General features: G+C 46.4%; 1 long non-coding RNA gene across 1 annotated transcript in view; it reads right to left on the bottom strand.

Moving 5' to 3' along the window:
- Positions 1-16883, bottom strand: part of LOC116540361 — a 37202-nt gene that overhangs the window by 1146 nt on the left and 19173 nt on the right. The window lies entirely within an intron of this gene.

Genomic DNA, 16883 nt, shown 5'->3' with positions numbered 1-16883 from the left:
ATCTCGGCTCACCGCAACCTCCGCCTCCTGGGTTCAGGCAATTCTCCTGCCTCAGCCTCCTGAGTAGCTGGGATTACAGGCACGCGCCACCATGCCCAGCTAATTTTTTGTATTTTTAGTAGAGACGGGGTTTCACCATGTTGACCAGGGTGGTCTCGATCTCTTGACCTCGTGATCCACCCGCCTCGGCCTCCCACAGTGCTGGGATTACAGGCGTGAGCCACCGCGCCCGGCCAGTAATTTTGTATTTTTATTAGAGACAGGGTTTCACCATATTGGTCAGGCTGGTCTTGAACTCCTGACCGCAGGTGACCCACCCGCCTCGGCCTCCCACAGTGCTGGGATTACAGGCGTGAGCCACCGCGCCCGGCCCCGTTTGTGTTTTATACTTCAGTTTTCCCAGCACAAAAGAAAATGGCATTTATAATTTTTGTACACACAAACCTTGAATTCTCCTATAAACTTGCTATTGTTTCATAGCATGTAGCAATGGCATTTTTTCATTCTACACATTGTGGGCAAAACTCAGGTCTGATTTATAAGGATTTTATAGGTAATTTTATATAACAGGTGACGAAAGCAAAATAGAAGGAAGAGGCTGAACTGTGGACTACCCTTGAGCTCAGATACATGATATAAACGCAATTTCTTTTGTACGTTAATTCGGTCAAAAATACAACCCATTTGATGTTTTCTGATCTGATGTGATCTCACGTTATGCAAACATTTAGTAAGGAACCTATGACTAGAAAATAAACCGGATGCTTAGAAAAAAAACAAACTACTATTTATTCAGTGCCGCCTGTGTACTGTTTCTACATTATCCATAATCCCCACGGCATCTTGCAATACCGTTACTATTATCCCCTTTGTACTGATCATGGATCAGAACAGGAGACGGACAACTTACACGGCATCTCAAAGCTCGTAGTGGTCCAGCGGTTCCAACCCAGTTCTGTGTACTATGATTCCCTGCTTTTCTCATCAAGGGGACTAAGGGGCTCCTGTAACAAGGCGCACTCTAGTGTCCTCTATCTTTTCGGGGAGAGCTCAGTCACAGACTTTGATCACTACTGCTACTGGGAAGGCGGGAATTAAGCACAATGCTCTGTTTGGATCCAGTCATTGAATTATACTTAACTATTGGATTCCCACAGAGAGTCTGTGCAGATGGAACAGGGCCTTCCTCCCTCACCCTGCTGCGCGTGCAGGAGAAGAGGCCTGACAGGGGGACCAGGCTGGAGACTGGAGCACCAGTAGCTGTAAAGACCCACTAGGGACTCTGAAAGACTCAGTACCTGCTGCCTATGGGGCTGGGGGGTTACAGTCTTCTTCCTCCGTAAAGGCTGCCACACTTTCCTGGTTCGCTTCTTCCTCTTCCTCCCTGGGGGAAGTTAGGGTCTGATAACATTGAAGATGTTGAAAAAAGGGTCTGAAGTTAGACCCATCAGCCCCTCCCAAGTGCTTTCCTCTTGGTCCTCATGCACGTGAGCACAGGTTTTCCTCCTGTCATCTCCCTGCCTGGTGCTGTGCCCTGTTAGGGACAGCCTGTAGTTTTGGGCGGGTAAACCCAATTCAGGGAAATATATTGGGGAACCCAATTGCAGCTGCAGATCTAAGGTGCCTTTTCCAGTTTAGCTTTACCTGCTATGAAGCGGACTCTTTGGTGACTGCTTTGTCTTATTGCTTGGAGCCCATTGGGGAAACAGGATGGATCAATCTCCATCTCAGGGGTTGCCCTGAAATGCCAATGTGGGGAATATGGGCAAGGAGAGACGTAACCAGAGGGGGCAAACAGGCATGCCTTCACCATGTAGCTGTTTCTGCTGTCCCAAGCCAGATGGATACTCCTGGGATGCTCTGCTACTTGCTCCCCTGTCCCCAAGCCCTCAGTGTTTTACCTTCGAGATCCCTGGGTGCCTGTTACACCTGGACTGAGGCCCCAGCCTGCCTCTCCAGGTTCATCTTTCCCATGCTCCGGCCTGCCTGGTCAGCTCTAGCACAGCCCCCTGAATGTCTCAGTCAGTTCCAACATCTGTGGCGCCCTTCTGCTGGCAATGCCAAGGGTTAAATTGGAAAAACTGGCAAGAGCCTTAGAGGCCGTGATGCTCAACTCTCTGCTGTCCAGACTTGGCTTTCTTGTCTTGCTTCTTGGAGCAAGCGCTCCTGGGACTTGGTATTTCTGGTTCTTCTAAAACATTTCTTTAGAAATCTGCCTCCATATGTCTGCTGCAGGTGCTGTCTGTGCCACCTCCACAGATTCCAGGAAGCCTTCCTCAGGCACTTGGTCCCTCTCTGGTCCCCTGCGCCATAGTAGTTAGATGATGTCTCATCATTCATTGGCATAAAACAAGTGTTGCTAACATTTTCCTTCCCTGTCTCGACACCTGCCTTATCTTCCCAAGTAGTTGGGAATTCCTTGAGGCTGGGGCTTTGCTCCAGCCATCTCTTTCCTCCTCCCACTTAGCACAGAGGAGGTGTCAAGAGAGCCTACGTGATTTTCTGGGCCCAATGTCTTGTCCATCTCCCAAGATTGCAACATGGAACTGAAGCAGTGGGCTGTGCAAATGGCCCCGTTTGCTCATTGCCTACTGAGTGTTCATGGGTCAATCTGGACTTTAAGTTGCTCTCTACCTAAAGGAGGAAACTGACATGCAAGCAGAAAGTCAAAATGCAGTGCAACCTTTGCTAGAAAGGAGGTCTATAGAGAATGTGAGGGAACATAGGAAGGAACAATCAGCAGACCAGGGCTAGGGTGAGCTGGGCCCAGAAAAGATGAGCCTGAAAGGAGGGGCAGGAGTAGCTCATTGACATGGCGTGCGAAGCGGGTAGCGGCAGGGAGCAGGCTGGAAAGCTCAGGCTTCCCATTCACCAAATGCCTCAGAGGTGGCCTTTTATCTCCAATTGTCAGACAGCCACAGAGGCACACGGACAGTTTTGAAAGAAGGTCATCATCATACGACTATAAGCTACTGTTCCATACTTAGGATGACCAGCGTGTCCTGGTTCATCCAGGACTTTTCTGATTTTAACACCAAGGTCCCTTCAATCCCAAGCAGATTGGGGTGGATAGTCACTTAGACCTAAGTCTGGAAGGGTAGTATGAATTATTGTACGCTATAAATCCTTTAATGATCTTCTGATCAGCACAATTAAATTGTTTTGAAATGTGTTTGTGCCAATGGTATTAGTGGGTTAGTTGCAAACATTTAAAATTGTTGCCCCCCCCCCTTTTTTTTTGAGACAGAATCTCTCTTTGTCACCCAGGCTGGAGTGCAGTGGCATGATCTTGGCTCACTTCAACCTCCACCTCCTGGGTTCAAGTGATTCTCGTGCCTTGGCCTCCTGAGTAGCTGGGACTGTGGTTGTGTGCCACCACAGCTGGCTAGTTTCTGTATTTTTAGTAGAGACAGGGTTTCCCCATGTTGGTCAGGCTGGTCTTGAACTCCTGGCCTCAAGTGATCCACCTACCTTGGCCTCCCAAAGTGCTGGGATTACAGAGGTGAGCCTCTGCACCCGTCCCCTACTGCCATTTTTGAAAACTTCTATGAGGATTTCTTTATATTTTAAAAGTACTGAATGCTTCAGTTTTCAAGAGGCTCTGGCTGTGGGCAGAGGATGAGGTGAGTGAGAATAGGATATATTTAAGGGCCTGAAAAGAGCGGAAATATCTAAGGTCCAAGGGACATGCCTTTGTACAGGAAGGGTTGTAGAGAGGTTGCTGAAGGGATGGGCAGTGGCTACAGAGCCCCATGAACCAGGCCAGTGATTTCATCTCGCAGCCTTAGGAAGCCAAAAAAGGTGTCATGCAGAAAAATGTCATGGTTGGACCTGAGAATCCATGTGGATGCAGTTTTGGAGAACCGATTAGGGCAGGGGGTGTATAGGCCAAGATCAGAGGCAGGGAACCATTCTGGGAGGGCTGCTGTATCATGCAGGTACAGTCTATAGATATGGGGAGAAAGGCACTTTTAGTAGGAGAAAATAGAGGGGATTTGGTGATTGGTTCATTGGTTGAGGAGGTGACTCATTTGGGCTCTGAGTGGTGAGGCGTTGTCAACCACCGAGACAGGAATTTAGGCAGGAAAACAATGCCAGAGGAAGATGCTGCATTTGGTTTTGGCTGTGTTGTTTGGGCTCTGGGACCACCAAAAATTTAAATGTGGCTGGGATGAGAATTTAGGAGAGAAACGTGGGCTGGAGATAAATATTTGGGTGTCAACCACCTTCCAAGCTCAAGGCAATTGAAATGGACATGATACAAATGGAGGATAGGAATGGAAATGGTAAGAGGCTTCAGCCCAAGGAGTGAGGGGGGAGTTGGTGGTTGAACTGGCCCGACTAGTTTAGTGGCTTTTGCTAGTGTCTTCAAGGTACGTGTCCCATGTCCAGTCCTCAGGAACTGTCTGGAAAGTCTGTATGAAAGACTGTCTGAAAGGCTAAGGCAGGAGAATCACATGAACCTGGGAAGTGGAGGCTGCAGTGAGCAGAGATTGCACCACTGCAATTTACCTTGGGTGACAGAGCCAGACTCTGTCTCAAAAAAAAAAAAAAAAGGAAATCTGCACCCGCTGGCTTTGTAAGGAGGACCTAGTCTTTTTTGCATGACCCAGTTCTAGATAAAATGACACTAACAATACTCTTTGACTTCTCAGGATCGTGAAGTCAGGAGCTGATGTATACATAGGGCTCATTATGCAAATAACCTGTTCTGGCACAAACAGGGCGGGCAGATCATTTCCACATTCCTGTCCTCTCCCAGGTTTCTGCAATTGTCTGCAGCTGCCAACGCATTGCCCTTGTCTTCCTGTAGGTATGTGAAAGCTTGTATGTGAGCATCTCTTTAAAACAATGATCTCAATGATCAGAATTGTCTGGATGTGAGGATGTTCAGTCAAGGTCAATTTCTATATCTGGATGGAAAGGGCTGGTAAGATGAGCAATAGCACTGGGACTCAGGAGACTTAGAACCAAGTGCCCTGTGAATTCCTGTAAAATGAGGGTGTTGAGTTAGCTGAACCATCAAGACTCAGCTCAGATATGCTGAGTATGTGATTCTAGTCGACAAAAACAGATCATGGCTAGCCAGTGCATGAAGCAGAAATGTTAAAATGTATTTCAAAACAGGGAGTTAAAATGGTAATTTTACCATCTTAATTATGCACTCAATAAATACGTATGGAATACTCACTAAAGCTCAGACATGGTGCTGGTGATGGGTGGAGCACTGGGGAGCAAACACAGACTCTGCTGGCCCCTCTTAAGAGTCCAGTGGGAGGAACCCACTGAAGCAGCAGCTACAGGTGTGAGAGAGGCCGAGGGAGAGGGAGGCTGGTGAGGAGGCTGCCGCAGCAGTCCTGGCTTCCTAAGCTTACAACCTTCCAGCAGGCTGGACCCAGCCCATCTCCACTTCCGTAAGAAAATCTGTAATCCCAGCTCTTTGGGAGGTCAAGGTGGGCAGATCACTTGAGGTCAGGAGTTCGATACCAGCCTGGACAACAGGGTGAAATCCTGTCTCTACTAAAAATACGAAAGGTAGCCGGGCATGGTGGCAGGCATCTGTAATCCCAGCTATTCGGGAGGCTAAGGCAGGAGAATCACATGAACCTGGGAAGTGGAGGCTGCAGTGAACGGAGATTGCGCCACTGCACTTTACCTTGGGTGACAGAACAAGACTCCATCTCAGAAAAAAAATGGAAATCTGCACCCGCTGGCTTTGTCAGGAGGACTGCCCCCTGGGGTGGAAAGCTGCCTGCCGTTCATCCCTCCAGACTGCCAGGTGTCAGTGCGCGTTGACTCCTCATCTTGTGACTGAACTATTTTTAACTGACTGTCGCCATGGCAGCATGAGAACCACTGGGAAAGATGTGGCCTTTCTGACGGCATTCAAGATGCTGGCTGCCCTCTGAGCTCACTTAATCCCCCGTGCACCAGTGCCAAAATAATCCGTATTAAATCCCCACCTTCTACTGACAGAGATGGAGGACTTCTCTCTGTGCTTTCTCATCTGTCAAGTAGGGCTTTTAATTAAGACACACACAGATGCATACACACACACACACACAAAACCACACAAAAACAACTCCTTTTGTGAGTCTGCTGTTGGTGGGGGCCACACAAGGTTATGAAGGAACAGGAAAGCTTTCTGCATGTCCCAACATTAGTTTCTGGCATCAATGTCTTAGCTCACGTGGCAGCAGCAGTGCCACAGCCCTCGTCTGCCCTTCTCCACCTCCCGTTTGCCACTGACTATCCTATTAGCATTCCTTATATGTCTACAAAGTCTGAAAACATAGAACATAATTCATTTTTTTACATATTGGGATGTGCTTGATAGTATTACCCACATGTGCCCATGTTTCCAGGAACATCCAGGCGGTAGCACTGGCCGCCCCAGGAGGTGGGTGCTGATGCGTGCGAAGGACCTCTGTTGGATTTCTTACCGCATGGGTGTTATGCCCTGCACCCTTGCCTTGCCTTTATATCCTTCAGGGCGGGGATCATGTGTCTTTTCAGCTTTGTACCCCAGCACCCAGAACCAGGTGCTGAGGATAGATACACACCTGGTTAATATTTGTTGAGGAATGAATACAAGGCCAATGGAGAGTGTAAGCCAATGAGGTGATCTCGGAGGGCTGGAATGAGTGAGGCTTTATGAGTGAGGATGGACTTGAGTCAAGGCATGGGTGGCTGGAGAAGGAAGTGATGCTTCTAGAGCGCCTCCTATTTAATCCTCACATTGTCCCTGCTTCATGGAAGGGGACGCTGAGGCACAGGGTGATGAGCCAGGGGCCCTGGACCAGCCGGTTGGTGCATGGCTGGGCTGAGAGGCACATGCCTTACAGGCTGGCTTGGAAGCGCTGGTTCCTTCCTCTCTGCTGGGCACTCTGAGAAAAGGAACAGAGCCTGGGGTGTGCTTCACTGAAGAAGTGGCCTGGTGAATATAGCCTTGAGGCCACAAACCCTCTCTGCTCACAGTATCACAAGTTGGCCTGAAACCCCGGGCACTGGGCACAGAATCATGGGTGTGTGTGCAGAGATTTGAATCTCCCAAGGGGAGAGATGTACAACATTACAACTTCTGCCAGATTCTTTAAAGAGTCCCTGGGCCTAGGGACACTCCCTCACTGTGTGGGCCGGACCTCGTGGGAAACCTACTAGAGGCCAGAGCAGAACAAGGGACAGGAAAGAGCGACATAACCATGCCATGGCTCTTGCGTCCATCCGCACACCCACTCTGCGTGCAGGACACCCCTGCCCCATGGCGCCCATATTTGCTTTTCCCATCTCCCTCGCCCTTCACACTGAACTTTCTTTCCTTCGGACCTGGCCTGGAGCTCCACCCACCTCCTTAGGGTCACGGTTCCCATCCTGTGGTGCACGTGTCTGTGCGGACTGGCTTCTTGTACTCTCAGAAGACAAGCACAGTTTTCTTGTTTTCAATTTGTTTTGGTGTGGCGTTATTCCCTTAGACGCTTTCATTAAGAAAAAAGGTATCTGATTAGCATCAGAAGCTTACAGAATTCAGCAGCTGTAAGTAGATCATACCAAGCTTCTCAGCTACAAAATGGGAAATGGAGGAAGCACTGTCTGAATGTGGCCTCTTTCCCACTGTGTTACAAAGAGAAGGCAGCAGACAGACAAGGGAGTGCGGCAGGGTGTCTGCCACCAGGGACAAGTTGCACCTGCCTTAGGGGAGAGTGATGTCTTCCTGAGGAAAAGCTGTCGCCAAGGGGAGGGAACAGTGCTTGCTGAGATGGAGTCACTGGAATGGCTCCTTGCATGGGTGTCATGGAGAACCTGCTCATCTAGAAGCCTAAGTACGGGGCTTGAGCCTTGCAGAGGGGCCCAAGGAGGCTTTTGACCTGGTCTTGGTTCCGCAGAGAGCCAGAAAAGCATGTCTCCAACCAAGGGAAGGAGCGGAATCAGCGGGAACGCAGCTTAATGATTGCTTTCTGAGGAGGCCATGGGAGACCACTGGAGAGGCTAAGAGCCTGTGTGATGGTCCCCATGGGACGGAGGAATTTTGCTGGAGACGGGAGACAGCAATCCTCAGGGAAGATGCTTGTGGCTTTTGCAGATGCCAAGCAGTAGGTCCAACTTTCAGGAAAACCGAAGGGAAATCCTGTTGGTCCCCTCTGTGCTGCTGAAAGACACTGGCTCAACCATTCAGGGTCTGACCTCCCTTCCCTGCAAGCTTTCACAAAAGAAAGGACTTCAACAAAGGGGTCTGGTCCCTACCTTCATCCTAGTCTCCTCCCCAGGCTTGTTTTTAAAAATAACTTCTCGTTTTCTTCTACCTTTGTTGGAAATATAGAAAGACAGAAAAGTGCAAAGAAAGTAAAACCGACTATCATCCAATTACCCAGAAATAACCACGGTTCATATTTTGGCATCTAAGTCTTTTCTCCATGAATGTTAATGTGTATTATACACGTACATATATGTATGTGTACATGTACTTATTTACATGGATTCATTTATAGAAATGCATGGTTAGGCAATACTTTTAGAGAAAAGGCTAAGGTCATGGTTGATTGCTCAGGCTTAGGAGCCAGACTGCCTGGGTTCTAATCCCCACTCGGTTATCTGCTGCTGCTGTGGTCTTGATCTTTTTTTTTTGAGACGGAGTTTCGCTCTTGTTACCCAGGCTGGAGTGCAATGGTGCGATCTAGGCTCACTGCTACCTCCGCCTCCTGGGTTCAAGCAATTCTCCTGCCTCAGCCTCTCGTGTAGCTGGGACTACAGGCTGCGCCACCATGCCCAGCTAATTTTTTGTATTTTCAGTACAGACGGGGTTTCACCTTGTTGACCAGGATGGCTTTGATCTCTTGACCTCATGATCCACCTGCCTTGGCCTCCCAAAGTGTTGGGATTATAGCCGTGAGCCACCGCGCCCGGCCTGGACTTGATCTTTAACCTATCTTTGCCTCAGTTTCCTTATCCATAAATAACCAATGTGGCCGGTGCAAAATAGTATGTCATTGTTGCCGGAATTTGCAGCTCTTTGCTGGCCGTTTGTTTCTTGTAATCTGCTTCCTCCACCTCTCCATCCTTTGATAAGCCACCATCTCTGTTGTCTCATCAGCTTCTCTGTATGTATTGGCTTCCATCCACCAATCAAGAAGACTGACTGCAGTGTTGGTTTTAAACATACTCAGATCTCTTCTGTTTAAAAGAATAAGCAAAACGCCTTGCTGAATGTGGTGAGCTCCTCTCTTTGTTAACTTCCCAAGAGTAGTCTATACCCATTATTTATACTACCTCATCTGCCCATCTCAAACTTAGGCTGGTTGCTCCTCAATCAAAACTGCTTGGGACAAGGTTACCAAGGGCTCCTTGTCGCCAAGTCCACCCGGCAACTATTAGTTTTCATTCTTACCCGACCTCTTGCATTGGGCACTACACCTACTCCCTCCTTCCCTTGCCTTCCCTGAGCACATACTCTCCTTCTTCCTGGTATCCCTCTACCTGCCCTCTTGCCATTCCTTCCTGGTCTCTTTCATACATTTCTCTCCCTGAGTGTGCTTTTTCTCAGTCTTCCCTCCCGGTTCCTTCTGTTTGCGGAGACCCTGACTGAACTCATCCACGTCCATATCTTCATTGCCTTGTCAATGTGGGCAGTCCCTAAATCTCCCTCTCTCACGGGGACCACTCTTCTGAGCTGCAGATCCATACACACACCTGCACACCGCCATGAAGACAACCTGCAGAGCCATCAAATCAATGTGCCTTCCATACAGACCCACCCCTCTTTTTGGTTTCGATCTTTGGAAAAGGTCAGAATCACATCTTTATTAAGGTGTCAGTGATGACTCTGTCAAAAGGAATCCAGGCACTAGTTACATTAACGGTGGAATTTTTGGAATGAGAAGATGGGGACAGGGGTGTGTAAAGGGCAGCTGGGTCTTCCCAATGTCAGAAGTCACAGATGCTGCTCTGCTTTATATTCTTCTCCTGAACAAGGCAGACCCTGATGCTTGACGGACAGTGAACACATACAATTACTAAATGAATGAAAACTCGTGAGACCAAGAGTAATCGCTTTGCATAAAATGCTTTAGCTGGAAGGGCTCCCAAAGATCATCTAGTCCAACTGTGGCCCACATAAGGGTCTGTGCTTCTTAGCACATTTCCAGTGGAGCAGAGAAGAGACCCCAGACCTCTCCACTTCCTAAACAGCATCATTTTTCCTGGGGCCACTAGGTGGCCATCAGGGACACCCCTGCCATTACCTGAGAGGCAGGGGCCCAGGTGGGGACTTGGACCTAACATTGCTTTCTTGTCACCCTTCATGTTCCCCAACTTAGACATCCTTAGAAAAGAGTGGGGTTCTGTATTTATTGCCGATAATTTTCTTATTTCTGACTGGGTTTCCAGGCCCTGAAGTCACATGCAGATGTGGTTATTAACATCCTAGTGAAGGAAATGCTGTCTTTGGAAAAATTGTTTATTACAGAAATTTCACAACATAGCGAGACTCTTCTTGGAAGAGTGCAAAGAATCCTGTGCATTTATTACTTAAATTCCATTCGATCCCATCAAATCTGTCTCATTCTGCCCACCACGTTTTTTGTTTGGTTTTGTTCATTTAATTTCTAGGTCATTTTAAAGCAGTATTTGTCAGATTCTTTGGTCTCGAGACTGATTTACACTTTTAAAAACTATTGGGGGCCAAACAGCTTTTGACAGCTAGATTATTTATATTTACATTAAATACTTAAAGAAACTTTATAATATTTACTTATTAATTCATTTTAACACAATAGTAATACTCATTACATGTTCATATAAATGACATTTTAAGTGAAAAAATATATTTTACAAAACAAACAATAGAAAAAAGAGTGGCACTATTTTATATTTTTACGAATCTATTTTATGTCTGGTTTACTGGAATATAACTGGATTCTTGATAGAGAATTTTTTTTTTTTTTTAAGCAGAGTCTCGCTCTGTCCCCCAGGCTGGAGTGCAGTGGCGTGATCTCGGCTCACTGCAACCTCTGCCTTCTGGGTTCAGACGATTCTCATGTGTCAGGCTCCCAAGTAGCTGGGATTACAGATGCCCACCACCACGCCCGGCTACTTTTTGTAGTTTTAGCAGAGATAGAGTTTTGCCATGTTGGCCAGACTGGCCTCAAACTCCTGGCCTCAAGTGATCCACCCACCTCAGGTTGTAAGGGATCTTTAAAGTTGATGGGTTCGTTTGACACTTGAACTCAGGGGTTCATTTTAACACATTAAAGCTGGGGCAATCAGACATTAGGTCGATGTCATAAGAAATGCTCAGTGCCACCTGTGACCTGTTCCTGCCAAAATGAAAGCTGAGCCAGCATCTAATGGAGTCTCTATAGTAGTGGTTCTCAACCAACTGGGGGTGATTTTGCCTCCCAGACATCTGGCAATGCCTGGAGACGTTTTAGTTTGTTAGAACGCGCAGCCAGGAATGTGCTACTGATAGCCAGTGTGTGGCGGCCAGAGATGCTGCTAAACCTCCCTCTAATGGTGCTAAGCCATTAGAAACTACCCCATGATCCAATCACCTCCCACCAGGCCCATCTCCAACCCTGGGATTACGATTGAACATGAGATTTGGGTGGGGACACAGAGCCAAACCATATCAAGAAGCAATGGGAAATGAATACAACACTTTAGTTTCCTCATCCTTGAAATGGAAATGATAACAGCTCCAATTTCATAGAGTTGCTGGCTGTGAGGATTAAAAAAAAAATGCATGGGCTGGGCGCAGTGGCTCATGCCTGTAATCCCAGCACTTTCAGAGGCCAAGGCTGGCAGATCACCTGAGGTCGGGAGTTCAAGACCAACCTGACCAACATGGAGAAACCTGTCTATGGTAAAAATACAAAAATAGCCAGGCGTGCTGGGGCATGCCTGTAATTCCAGCTACTAGGGAGGCTGAGACAGGAGAATTGTTTGAACCCAGGAGGTGGAGGATGCAGTGAGCCGAGATCATGCCATTGCACTCCAGCCTGGGCAACAGGAGCAAAGCTTCATCTCAAAACAAAAACGAAAACAAAAACAAAAACAAAATGCATGTTAAGGAGATTAGTAAGGCACCCAGCCCCATCAAGGTGGATGCTGGTTGTTACTGCTCCCACACAACCCTGCCAGGGCCCAGCTCTTACCCTGTTGCCAACTAAAGCCCCAAGACCTCCATCTTTCCTTCATCCCCCTCCTCATCCCTTAAATCCGGACAACATGGGGAGTTCACAAATAGCCTTCAGGTTGATTGAATCACTGAATGTTATATTTTGTTTATCTCTTGGGTAAAAATGCTTCTTTGCTGATTTAACACTCACTTCTCTGATTACAAATAGACTTAAGCATTGAGTCATGCATTTAATGTTCATTTGTATTTCTTCTTTTGTGACTTGTCTACTGATGTCCTTTGTCTATTTTCCTGCTAGAGTGTTCATCTTTTTTAAATTCACCTATTTGTCATATAAGTTTGGAATATTTCCCCTAATACAACATCTGTCATTTCATTTTATTTATGGTGTCTTTAGCTGAAGATCTTTCAATCATGTCTTTTATAGCAGCTAACTTTTATTTTATGCTTTAAAAGTTCTTTCTGCTAGCAAGATTACAAAATTTTGTCTAATTATTTTGGTAACACATTTATGATTTTATTTTACAATGTAAATTTTAAACCATGTAGCATTTGTTTGGTGTCAGCAATGAGGAATTAATTCATTCCCCCAAGCGACTTATGCATGACTTGAATATCCATTCCATCACCAATGGTTTGCGATTACATATTCATCATGCATTGATTTTCTATATATACTTTGTTTTATTATTCATGAATCTATTTCTTTGCCAGTAAGATATTACTTCTAATTATTTATGTAGCAAATTTCTAGTACAACAAAAATATTGGACCTCTTTCTTTTACATTATCTGCCTTTTCAACATTTTAAGTATTTTTCTAAACAAAGCTTGGTGTCAATTTGGTTAAGTTTCAAAAAATTTATTTTTGAGGCTTTGAAATTGTTTTAAATTTCTAGATTAATTCTTAAAGTATTAATGTGTTCACAGATTAAGGCTTTTAATCCAAGTTCACAATGTGTTCTTTTATTTATTGAAGTCTTTTTAATGCACTTCAAATAGTGATTTGTGATTTTCTCTATATACATCTTGTTGTGGGATAGTAGAGTAATATTTGTGTCCTTAGTTCTTGTCATAGAGCTTCTAAAATCTTTGAAATTTCCTGAAAAATAAGGGTGATAGGAACACCTTTTGTTCTAATGAGGTGATTCTTGGTGGGCTCCCAGATACCTTTAGGTCGGGGCTTATCTCCATAAAGAACTAGCCTTGATTAGAAGCCTGGAACTTTTATTGCTCCTCCCCAACCTCCAAGGAGGAGAATGAGAAACTCCTCAATGCCCAGTGATTTAATCAACATGCCTATGTCATGAAACCTCCATGAAAACCTCTAAACAATGTAGCTTGGAGAGCTTTGGGTTGGCGAACACATCAAAGTATTGGGATGGTGGTGCACTCAGAGAGGGCAGGGAAGCTCTCCCCAGCCCCACCCACATTTTGCCCTAGGCATCTCTTCTGTTTTGGCTGTTCCTGAGTCATATCCTTTATACAGAAATGGTAAATGTAAGTTATGTGTTGTATTAGTCGGTTCTCACACTGCTAATAAAGACATACGTGAGACTTGGTAATTTATAAAGAAAAAGAGGTTTAACGGACTCATAGTTCCACATGGCTGGGGAGGCCTCGCAATCATGGTGGAAGGCGAAGGAGGAGCAAGGGCACATCTTACATGGCGGCAGGCAAAAGAGCATGTGCAGGGAAACTGCCCTTTATATAACCATCAGATCTCACGAGACTTATTCACTACCATAAGAACAGCATGGTAAAAACCCAGCCCCATGATTCAATTACCTCCCACTGGGTCCCTCCCATGACATGTAGGGATTATGAAAGCTACAATTCAAGATGAAATTTTGGTGGGGACACAGCCAAACCATATCATGCGGTTTCCTGAGTTTGGGAGCCTTTCCAACAAATTATTGAACCTGGAGTTAGGGCATAAGAGAGTGGGACTCCTTGACCTTCTAACCAAGTCGAACAGAAGTGTGGGGACTCTGGGGACCTGATACTTGTGGCTGGCATCTGAAGTGAGAATAGTCTTGTGGGACTGAGCCCTTAAAACTGTGGAGTCTGGTGCTAACTCTGGGTAGTTAATGTCAGAATTGAATTCCGTGTTAGACACCCAATTGATGCTGGAATTTGTTGGTGTCAGAAGGGGAAAAAACCCACAAAACCTGTCTATTCCTTTTAAAGTTTTTTTTCCTAACCATTGCTATTGTGAATAGGCCCCTTTTCTCCTTATGCTGCCTAATTCTTATTGGTGGTGATATGGGAGTTAAGAAGACATTAGAAAGATAGTGAGGGGTACGTTAGTCCTCAGTAAGGTTTTCCTTTTAATGAAAAGCAGCCCCCAAATCATTTTCTTTTCTAAGAAAGAGCAGCCTGTAAAATCGAGCTGCAGACATAGGCAAGCAAGCTAGAAGCTTGCACAGGTGAATGCCGGCAGTTGTGCCAATAGGAAGAAATTACCTGGGAATAGGCATGATCAAAATGGCAGCTCCATCTTCTCTCCTCTTTGCCACCCACATGCACAGCAAGGAGCAGACCCGACGGCAGCTGGCCAAGTAGAAAGCCCATTTGCATAATAAGATTGTGGGGGCAACCGCCCTTCCACCTGCACCATGTAAACCACGTAAACGTCACACCTAGTTGAACCAATCTGTGGGGTCTACATAAATCAGACACTGTCTCCTCAAGCCTGCTATAAAATCGGCTGCAGTCCGCGGCTTTTCCCCTTTCAGAAGTGCCTCTCTCGCACAAGAGATAGCTGTGCTACTCTCTCCTTTCTTCTGCTTATTAAACTTTCTGCTTTTTAACCCACTCCATGTGTGTGTGTGTTTTCCTGTTGTTAATCTTCTCAGTGCAAGATGACCAATCCCGGGTATCGACCCCAGACAACGATGCCACTTCAGTGGTGTATGGGATAAGTACTCATTTTTGTGCATTTATTGTGTAAAATTATTGATATGTCTTTTAGTCGTGTTTTCATGGAGTATGTTGGGTTTTCAAGGTGGGTAACAACATTATCAGCAAATATTTATGTTATCGCTAACACTTTAATATTGATGTCTTTTCTTTCTCTTTCCTTGCTCATTCCATCTTGGTTTTCAGAGCCAGATTACAACATCTTTTGACGGGGGTTGTGGAGCCTCCTTCTGTTGCCCAGGCTGGAGTGCAGTGGTGCAATCTCGGCTCACCACAACCTCCACCTCCTGGGTTCAAGCGATTCTCCTCCCGAGTAGCTGGGACTACAGGCGCGTGCCACTGTGCCCAGCTAATTTTTGTATTTTTAATAGAGACAGGGTTTCACTATGTTGGCAAGGCCAGTCTTGAACTCCTGGCCTTGTGATTCACCCACCTTGGCCTCCCAACGTGCTGGGATTACAGGCATGAGCCACTGCGCCTGGCCCAGATTACAGCATCTTGAAGGCAAGTAACTTTGGTGTCTTACACATGCACTGTCACGTGTCAGGTCATGGGACCACTGTAGGCAATAGTTCAGGGGCACTGGGTCCTGTGCTTGGATCCCACCAGGAGGGCCACACCCAGGCTGGCCCAAGGCTACATCAGTCTCCATTACTGTTCAGTGAATCCACATGTGAAGCCAGGAGGCTGCTGTGTCAAATCTAAGAAACCCAAGTAAGGATGGAAACAGGAAAGTAAACAGCAAGGACAGAGATCAGGGGAGTTGTACACAAGCAAGAATGGATGTGACCAGTGGGTAAACAGGTATATGAGAGGTGGGTAAGAACCTGAGAACGTGAAAGGCGAGGGTTTCTCTCTCGTACCTGTGCCTGGCCACACCTGGCTGAGACATCATGACTACACATCAGCCATTTTTGTGCCTGCCTCCACCGTACTATAAATGAAACAAAGGGTGAGTAAAGGCCTTGGGAAACGAAGGTCAGTTATCAATTGGGCAGTGTCCAGGGAGCAAAGCAGCAGGCAATGCGGACCCACCATCAGGTCCTCTTCATTTAGCGTTCCAAGAGCTTTAACCTTAGAGCGTTTGGCTGTGGTCCCTTCATGCTCGACCTGGACCTGTGAGTTCCCTCCCCTTCACTAAATCTGTGAGAGAAGTTCCACGGCTCTGGGCCTTAGGCTCCTGCTGCAGAGATGGCTCTCCTAGTGCCTCAGCCCCAGCAGCACCCCCAGCTGAGACTGTTTCCAGAAAATGGGCCTCATTCATCCCGCTGTTGTTGAGCTTCTGTCTGACATGTTGCAGAGTTCCCCAAAGTGGGTTTTCTAGAAACCCTGAATAGGTTAGGTTTTTCTGTCACTTTAAAATAATCTGGGATACAGCTTGTTAAAAAGTTAATTCCTGAAACCTACCCAGGATACATAGAATCAGAATACTTAAGCACAGAAGTGTACATTTTCAATAAGCTATCCACGTTATCCTGTGGCCATTAAGTTTTCAAATTGCTTTTTTTTTAAGGCAGTGGTTCTCAAAGTGTGGTCGCTGTATCAGCATCACCTGGGAACTTGTTAGAAATGCAGATTTTTAGGCCCCATCCAGACGTCCTGAGTTAATAACTCTGGGTGGCCCAGCATTCTAAGTTGTTGTTTTTTTTTGAGATGGAGTTTCACTCTTGTTACCCAGGCTGGAGTGCAATGGCGCAATCTCGGCTCACCGCAACCTCGGCCTCCTAGGTTCAAGCAATTCTCCTGCCTCAGCCTCCCGAGTACCTGGGATTACAGGCATGCGCCACCATGCCCAGCTATTTTTTTTTTTTTTTTTTTTTTTTTTTTTTTTT

This window comes from Sapajus apella, unplaced genomic scaffold, assembly GCF_009761245.1.
Source record: "Sapajus apella isolate SASKATOON/1434 unplaced genomic scaffold, GSC_monkey_1.0 scaffold139, whole genome shotgun sequence".
Taxonomy (NCBI): Eukaryota; Metazoa; Chordata; class Mammalia; order Primates; family Cebidae; genus Sapajus; species Sapajus apella.
This window is presented reverse-complemented; position numbering and strand designations above follow the sequence as displayed.